This window comes from Camellia sinensis, chromosome 7 (genome assembly GCF_055761805.1).
Source record: "Camellia sinensis isolate YWXY chromosome 7, ASM5576180v1, whole genome shotgun sequence".
Classification (NCBI taxonomy): Eukaryota; Viridiplantae; Streptophyta; class Magnoliopsida; order Ericales; family Theaceae; genus Camellia; species Camellia sinensis.
Window position 1 is genome coordinate 110224473 of NC_138967.1, and position 9541 is coordinate 110234013.

Genomic DNA, 9541 nt, shown 5'->3' on the forward strand with positions numbered 1-9541 from the left:
CTTTTTTGTCGTCTCCTAGATGAACTTTGGACCCAACATTGGTGCATCACCCATCTTGGCCCAACACACAGGGGATCTATACGGTCGACCATACAAGGCCTCAAACGGTGCCATACCAATATATTCGACTAGAAGCTATTGTTATAAGTAAACTCCACTAAGGACAAGTGCCTCTCCCATGACCCCTTAAAGTCAAGGACACAACCTCGAAACATATGCTCAAGGATCTGAATAGTATGCTTTGATTGTCCATCAGTCTGAGGATGATAGGCGGTACTAAAAGTCAACCTAATGCCTAAGGCATTCTGTAGGCTCTGCCACAACCGAGCCGTAAAACACGGATCTCTATCCAAAACAATAGTTACAGGGACCCCATGAAATCGAACTTTGTCCCTAATATAAAGGTTGGCTAAATAGTCTACTGAATCACTCGTGCGCATAGGTATAAACTGCGCTAACTTGGTCAATCGGTCAACCACCATCCAAATGGCGTCATTACCTCATCGAGTCCTTGGAAGACCTACAACAAAATCCATTGTGATGTGTTCCCATTTCCACTCGGCTATAGGCAAGGGTTGTAACAAACCCGTTGGCCTCTGATGCTCAGCTTTCACTTATTGACAAGTAAGACTCTTCGATACAAACATGGCTGTGTCCTTCTTCATCCCTTTCCACCAAAACTGATGACTAAGGTCGTGATACATCTTTGTGCCTCCTGGATAAACTACAAGGAGTGAATGGTGAAACTCTCAGAGTACTTCCTCTCGGTAAGACTTCGGTATAAAAAGACGGTCAAGATATCTAACACTCCAGTCAGAATACACGTTCAAGCCTCTTTCTACCTTACCACTAGAGATTTTCTCCTGGAGGGTTCTATCTCAAAGTCACCCCTCTGTGCTTCTATAAGTCGGCTCACAAGTGTAAGTTGTGTAACTACCGAAAACAAAGCTACCGATTCAACGGACTCGCCAAGATGCAAGTCAAAGTCACTAATAGCACCACACATCTCCTATTCCCAGATGGCAATACAAGCTATATTGCTAATAGATTTCCTACTCGAGGTATCAGCCACTATATTGGCCTTTCTCGGATTATAGTGCAATCAAAATCATAGTCTTCCATAAACTCCATCCACTTCCTTTGCCTCAAATTTAGATCTTTTTGTGAAAACAAGTACTTTAGACTCTTGTAATCAGAAAACACCTCAAACTTCTCACCATAAAGGTAATGCCTCCAAATCTTCAAGGTGAAGATCATAACTGCTAGTTCTAAATCATGGGTAGGATAGTTCCTCTCATGTGTTTTCAACTAACGTCTCATGTGTTTTCAACTGACGTGAGCCATAGGCTATTACCTTCCCTTCTTGCATTAAGACACAACCTAAACCTTCCCATGAAGCATCGCAATACATAGAACAGCCCAAACCACTCTCCAGAATAATAAACACTAGAGTAGTGGTAAGTCTAACCTTAAGCTCTTGAAATGACTTCTCACAAGTCTCACTTCACACAAATTCGATTCCCTTCCTCGTCAATCTAGTCAATGGTGAGGCCAATCTAGAGAACTCCTTCACAAACTGATGAAAATACCCAGCCAATCCCAAGAAACTACGGATCTCGAAGGCATTTTTAGGTTATTCCCAATGTTGTACTGTTTCTATCTTGGATGAATCAACGGTAATACCCGGCCAATCCCAAGAAATTACGAATCTTGAAGGCATTCTTATGTTGTTCCCAATGTTGTACTATTTCTATCTCGCATGAATCTATAGTCACTCCTCTTTCGGATACCACATGGCCTAAGAACTTTATTTCTCTCAACCAGAATTCGCACTTCTCAAACTTACCATATAGTTTGTGGGCTCTAAGCAACTCATGTACAACCTACAGGTGTTCCTCGTGCTCCTCCTCAGAGGATGAGTAAATCAAGATGTTATCAACAAAGACGACTACAAAACAGCTCAAAAATTCACGGAAGATTCGATTCATCAAATCTATAAACACAGTTGGTGCATTGGTTAGCCCAAAAGGCATCATTGGGAACTCATAATGGCCATAACGTGTACGAAATGTTGTCTTTTGGATATCTTCCTCCCTTACTCTCAACTAGTGATAACACGACCTCAGGTCTATCTTGGAAAGCAACAAGACCCTTTCAACTGATCAAATAAATCATCTATATGAGGCATTAGGTACTTGTTCTTAACAGTTACTCGGTTCAACTTCGGGTAATCTATACAAAGTCACAATACACCGTTTTTCTTCTTGGCAAAGAGAGCCGGTGCTCCCCAAGGCGAAGTACTAGGGCGAATAAAACCCTTATCTAATAATTCTTGGAGTTGAATCTTTAACTCACTTAATTTAGCGGGAGCAAATCTATATGGTGCCATAGAAATTAGTGTTATGCCAGGCACTAAATCAATAGAGAATTCAATCTCCTAGTGAGGTGGCAAACTAGTGAGATCCTCAGGAAAAACATCCGGGTACTCACAGATTACCCTTGGTAAATTAGTTCGAACTTCATCACACTCACTACTTAAGAAGTTTGCAAGAAGGCAACTAAGCTCACTTCGACCTCGCGGATTACATACGGGCAATGAAGCTTTATCGGTCCTGTCTCCCATGAAATAAAAACAATCACCATTCAAGTTACAACAATAACCCTCTGATGGTAACAATCTATGACAGCCTGATACGATGACAACCAGTCCATACCCAATATAGCATCAAAACTCGACATGTCAATCAACACAAATGCAAAAAGAAGTCTGCGACTGACAACCTCTATCTCATAACCCCGACACCCCTGTTCCAATACAATCTCACCACCAACAGGTGACTTTACATTGAGTAGAGATGCTAAACGAGAAAATTCTAATCCTAATGTCGATGTAAATGTAGACGAGATGAGTGAATGAGATACACCTGTATTAATTAACATATTGGCAATAGAATTACACAACAAGAAGTTACCTCGTACTACCGAAGGTGCTGGCACTAAGTCTGGTGTGATAACAGCATGCATACGCCTTGTAGGTCTTTGCTCCACCTGCTCACCCCTCGGAGCTCACTCAATTTGCTCACCCCTTGGAGCATAAGTCTGATACACTGACTGGGCCGAAGAGGCTCTCTAATTAGCCCTTAAGGCCTAAATTGACTGTGTAGGCTAGTGGCTCTATGTCGGCCTCAGACCAGCCACATCAGGTGTGCTGCCCAACTGAGGGCAAAACCTCTTCATATGCCCTGACTGCCCACATTGATAACAAGTAGGTGGCTGCCCTCTCCTCTGACTCTAGCTCTGAGAATGAGTTGCAGGTGGTGCAGACTGTTACCCTCATTCTCTTTGCGGGCAAGCTGGAGACTTGTGATCTAACTGGCCACACTTGTAACAAGAGAAACCTCTTGGATTACTTCTCCTTGAACCCAAACTCCGCATAGGAAAGCTGGACCTAGACTGTGCTGCTTGGGACTATTGTGGGGTGGAAACCCTCTGCCTCTTATTGTCCCGATTCTTCCCCTAAACCTCTTAACTCCTCTTGGAGCCCTTTATCCGCTCCTTCTCTGCCTAAACTACAGTCTCAAGATGAGCTGCCGCCTACACAAGGCGTCCGTAGTCCCTAATCATCGACCTAGCTACTTTGAAAAGAAGCCCGGTCCTCAATCTCTTCTTGAACTCAATACAACAACGTTTCTCTATCACCACGAGTTTTGGTGCAAATCTAGAAAGGCTTGTGAAAGTTGTCTCAAACTCGGCTACAAGCAGGCTAAGCTGCTTGAGCTTCAGAAACTGATCTCTCAACTTCTCCCTAGCAGTTGGAGGTAAGAACTTGTCCTGGAAGGCGTTGACAAAGGCCTCCCAAGTCACCTCAATGCGCCCAGGCGCATACTTTCACCATTGACTTGCATCTCCCTTCAGCTAGAGGGATGCCAAGGTCACTCTCAAACTATTGTCCTCGATGCCAAACATCTTGAATGTCTTCACCATCTGTTCTAACCACTCATCTGCCTTCAGTGGCTTCTTAGTATCACCCAAAACTTATCCGAATTTGATCGGAAGAACTCCCTTTTCAAGAAGGATAGCCTTGCTTCAGTAACTTAGGCCTGGACTTGATTCTCAACCTTGAGAATGTCTATAGATTCCTGTAAAGCTCAGGCCATCTCATGGGCCAAAGTGCCCATGGTCTGCTGACCAACTGATTCGGTCACATTTTCCTGACCAATCCTTTCCTCTTGTGCCAGAATCTCATCCGGTAAAGGCACCTCATGCCTTCTAGGCCTACCATGCCTACCACCACCACGTTCATGTCCTAACATCCTAACAAAGGTAACAAAAGAATAGCACATTTACAAATGTGCCGAAGCTAACTCACTCGCGTCCTATTACGAAGGACAACAGTAATTCACTCCATGTAAGCACGAAGTCACATAAACACATACGAATTTCCTTCCTAGATAATGATCGTCCTGTGGCATTGCCAAAGTTTCAATTAGAAACAGCACTGATCAGGTGCTCGTCTAATAGGACTTCTAGAAACCCCGTATACCCAAACAATATCTTAGGAATTAAATCTCATACCCATATAATCACATAAGAAAGTTATCATATAGCATTACAAGCATACAAACATCTTTATCAAGCGAGATAAACCCATTGTGGTAAGAATCACTTCTCACATATCAAAAGTATTCGAATCCGGTACGCTCTGATACCAAGTTGTAACGCCCCGAAATAATTATTATAACCCATATTCAATATCAAAACGTGCTCACAATGATAAGGAGGTTATCTTTCATTGATTTACGATTAAGCTTTACAAAAGAGTGATATAATGGAAAGACAAGATAAAAGTTAGACAAATAAGAAATGACCTAAAGGCTTACATCTTTCCAAGACGATACTTGGTTACAAGAAAAGGACTTAAGTCTAATACAGTTAAAGCCCTTGGCTTGTACAAAAGTAAATACAATAAATACACAAAAGAAGTTTTCGCTGCAAGTCCTCCCAAGCTATTGCCTTGGCGGAGGCATATCATTAGCACCTGAAATGTTTTTCCCACATAGGGTGAGCTAAAGCCTAGGAGAGATAATCCAACATAGTATATGAATCTTAACAAAGCTATAAGAGGAATGCATATGCAATGCTCGTGCCAAAATATTTTACATCTCTTTCCAAAACCATGCAATGCCAAGTTAATATCATGGTTCACAAATCATTTCCTTTATAATAAAAAATAGGGTAGTGAATCACATTTTGGGAACTTCAAAACAATACAACATTTCTCAAAAATTTCGTCTAGAGGAAACCGTAAACCGAGACCCTTGTAAACGTAGGCTATACAAGCACTACTATTTTCATTTCACGGAAATTTCGTCCACAGGATCGGCACCCATGTATACACGCGGTTTTTAGGACTTTCACCCTGGACACACAGGCCAACTTATTTGCAGTAACCACAACTCTTTCCCATATACACCCATTTTCTAAAAACAGTAACATTTCCAATGTATAAGTGTGAGATAATACTCAATGCAAATGAATGACAAAAAATAGTTTCAATTCTCCTAATTCACATGCAATTTCTACAACAATCATAGTTGTCCTCCACCGATAAACCCAAATAGATATTTCTAAATAGATAATTACTATTCTATAAAGATAAACTTTCCAAATTTCAAGAGGTAAGTGACAATACATATTCAACTCTACCATCCTCATCAATATCAATCCATTTCGATAATTTCAACATCAATTTCATCATTTATACAAAATCAACATTTGAGGCATTGAGAGCGAAATTCTGTTTTCTTTCCAAAATCAACCCCAAGTATCAAAATCAACAATTTTCACCTAACTCAACATTATTTCCAACATCAAAATCATTTCCAAGAATCTATTTAAAAAAAAAAAATTGGTCTTTTGATTTTTTTAACAAAAACCCTAGATTTGTTCCAAAAATTCCCAAAATCACAATATTGTTTAGAAATCACAAATAACTAAGTTAAAACTCATAGAAAGTGAGAAGAATCCCTACCTCAAGTTTTAGAAAACAAGAGAGATAGTGTAGGAAGTCCAAAGACACCGAAAACTGACTTTGCTCCGATTAGAACGAAGCCATCGCCATGCTTTACCTTTTTAACAAAGGCACATGGGGTGAAAGGATCGACGAATCTAGGTGTATTTGAGGGTCATAGATGAGTTTTAGAGAGAGAGTGAAATATATTAGGGTTTTGAAATGTTTAGAGAGAGGGGTGAAAAAGTGACTCAAAAAAGTGTTTTTACAAACTGATATACGCATAGTTCACTCGAGCACAAGATGTGTCACCCGAGCGACTAGACACAACAAGTTGCACCACTCGAGCGCAAGAAACCTAGGTCGAACGCAGAATACGAACTCCTAGTAGTTTTACTAATAGAAGACCGTCGCTCGAGCATAAGAAGCTTTGCTCGAGCGAAGAATGCAAACTCCTAGTAGTTTTACAGACCTGCAAAAGTACTGGAGGTTCACAAAGACCGCTCGAGCACAAGAAGTGTCGCTCAAGCGAAGGAACAAAATTTTGGGCAACAACCATTCGAAAAACAAGCTACCAACCTGTTCCAAACACAACCCAAAAGCCAAACTCAAAGAGATATAAGGGGAAACAAGACATGAACAACTGCATAAGACAATGAAACCAGGATTTGAAACATACAATAAGTCGGGTCTAAACTAGAAATGCTATAACAATATGATGCTCATGCATGATTCTGTTTAAAATCTCATCCACAACAATAGGGTGGTAAATATGTTATGATGTCGTAAGAAAGAGCCATAAAACCATACATATATAGATTTATATATTGAAAATATTTTCATATTTTCTCACTCTTGAAACGGTAGGCTCGTGGACATCCAAAAACATTTTTCTACATTCGTCCGACAATAAGTTTAAGACAAGGCAATTGGGTACCTTGACTCCCTACGCAAGTACCAACACAATACTGTAGCTTGCTTTTCGTGCTCCTTTCGGATATGATAGCCCTACAGTTCGGACTCCCATGGCTCTGAATCTGATTTCACAAGTGCAATGTGAAATAGATAAACACAAATGAGTCAAAATCTGGAAAATCTTTTGAAAAATCGATTTTGAATCAAAATGCTAAAAATGGACTGCTTTGCCAGATTACAAAGTCGCCATCTAAATTTTTTTGAGAAATTTAGGAAACCCGTGTGTAACTTGACTTTTGTGCTTCTTTTGGATACGACATCCCTACAGTTCGGACTTCCATGGTTTTGAATCTGATTTTACAAGTGCAATGTGAATAGATAAACACAAATGAGTCCAAATCTGACAAATCTTTTGAAAAATTGATTTTGAATAAAAATGTCAAAAATGGACTGCTTTGCTAGATTATAGAGTCGCCACCTATATATTTTTGAAAAATTTAGGAAACCTATGACTCGTGCTGAAGGCCACTTATTTGTCATCACCAAAGTGTCTTGGCTCGGGAACTTAGGTACGAGAGGGAAATGTCATTAATTGAGCACCCCACTCGCCTGATCAATGATCGGCCTCTACTAATCATGATGTGATTCTTATTTACATTATATGCTCTTGTTCCGATTATTAGACTAGTATTACTATGTGATGCACACAAGTATAGACTAATTTGTAAAAATTGGAACACTTTGATTTCATGCTTATTTGAAAATTGTTTTGAATATGCACCACTTGAAAAAGTGATCCCATATATATACATTCATCAATTTATTGCAATTTGAACAATTAGCCTTTATCCACAGGCATTCAAACAGAAATGTCACTTAAGCACTTAGCCTTATAGAAGATATGCTTGATATGGCAACAATCACACGTATGCGGTATGCTAAAGCAATAAGTACTCACCTCGTACTCCAAGGCAAGCCAAAAGAAACAAAAGAGTTAGAAAAAAATACATGATCCTAACTAATGCAATATGACTAATGCAACACAAACAATTATGACTAATGGGCTTGGCTATTAACATGGTATTTGAAGTAATTTGATAGCATGTGGTCTAAGCACATATTCAAAGATTTAAGCAATAACAATGCTTTGGTAGAATGATGAACCGAGCTTTGATGCATGCAAGACATGTGGATGCAAAGCATGGAAAATGTTAAGAAAACATGATGCTCTGTACTACCATCATAAGTGGAGAAATAAAAGGGAGAAAGAAATGGGGGTTGGAAGACACACACACTTATTACATATTTGCCCTCATGCAAGAGGGTCTGAATGAGTTTCCAAATGTCTGAATTTAAACTAACTATTACAAAACCAAATGAATGAATTAAGCTAAGAAATATTAAATAACTAATTAGCTATCTATTTTATTACAAAAAGGATGAACAATAAAACTAACTATCTAAGTTAACTAACTATAACAATTACAAATAAACATTAATTACAACCACATTAACTACAACAATAATAACTAATTACAACAAGAACGGGAACATTTATTTACAATATTGATATAAACAAAGATCCACAAGGATTGCATACACGTGACTATTTTCAGAAGCAACTCTGTCTGCCTCCCTCGGAATCTACCCTGTTTCACCTTTAGCCATTGCCCTTTGTTTCTACAAAAAACACATTGTTTACCAAACATTGGAGCCCGACCAGCCCCCAATGAGTCCTGGCCCTGCCCAAACAAGGTCGGCCGTGCCTTGATTTCATGCAAAAGTTTGCTTATGTGCTTTAAGGTGAAAACAGTGCAGACATAGTTTTTTTGAGCTCTATTTGTCCCTTCTGCTCTTCTCTGTCATGGAACTTCAAGAGAAGAGCAGAGAGCGGAATTGGTTCTAAAATCATCAACAAGCACATGTTGATGGCTTGATGATTTTGAACACAATTTGGACAAAAAATTAATGAATGCAATGAAAATGACCACGCCTCTCTCTCATCATGGGAGCTCAAATAGGGAGACAGACATGCCTCAAGTTTCATCAACACATCATGAATTGGTGTGTGACGACTCTTGACCTTATAGACTCAGTGTAATGTCCGGCCGAATCCAAACAATCTTACTCATTTTCTTTATGTTGGTTTCATTGGTTTTGAGCCCATTTTATTAGTCATTTCCATTCTTTAATCAATTTGTCCAAAGTGATGGTTAATTCCACTGCATGAGAAGAAATGCCAAACGAGAAGTGATCCGAAGTATGAAAGAGGGACTACGCCTTGACGATGAACTTGCATAGAGGTTAAGCCGTTGAGCATATGTCTCTTTCCCATGCCTTGAATAACCATCAATCTTTTTGAAATAATTCTCAAACGAAAGGAAAGAAGAAAAGAGGGAGGTTGCAGACATGTACCTACAAGATTGATTTTAAGAATGAGACTCTTAATATGTAAAACAAGCAAAGAAAAGCGATCAACTCAAATGGCTTGATGTCTAAGGCCTAAACAAGCAAAGCCATGAGTACTTACAACATAATAGGCAAAGTATTCAAAGTAGAAACTAATTAAATGAATTAAAACAAGTCTAAACAGCCTTTAATATGTAAAAACTAGTG